Here is a 382-nt window from a genome sequence, read left to right on the forward strand (position 1 = left end):
AGAACTGGCATGAAAATCAAAAGCTCCAAACTGAGCCTGTAATCCTGGAGGGGCAAAGCATGTGATTGCCTGGTTCCCTGTAACTTCACTTCTTGCAATGTGGGAACCACCAGAAGGCCCTCAGAGCTGGACCCTATGTCTAGGTTGAACCATAGGGGTGGAGACGCTCCTTCAAGTATACAGGGCAGAGGCTGTTTATGGCTTAAAGGTCAGCATCAACAGTTTGAACTGTGCTCAGAAACATACTGGGAGCCAATGTTGGTCTTTCAGGACTGCTGTTATATGGTCCCTTCTGGATTAGTTGTAGTTTCTGAATCGCCTTCAAAGGTAGCCCCATGTAGAATACATTGCAGTAGTCTAAGTGGGAGATAACCAGGGCATG

Source organism: Podarcis cretensis (genome assembly GCF_951804945.1).
Source record: "Podarcis cretensis genome assembly, chromosome: 8".
In the NCBI taxonomy this organism is placed as follows: domain Eukaryota; kingdom Metazoa; phylum Chordata; class Lepidosauria; order Squamata; family Lacertidae; genus Podarcis; species Podarcis cretensis.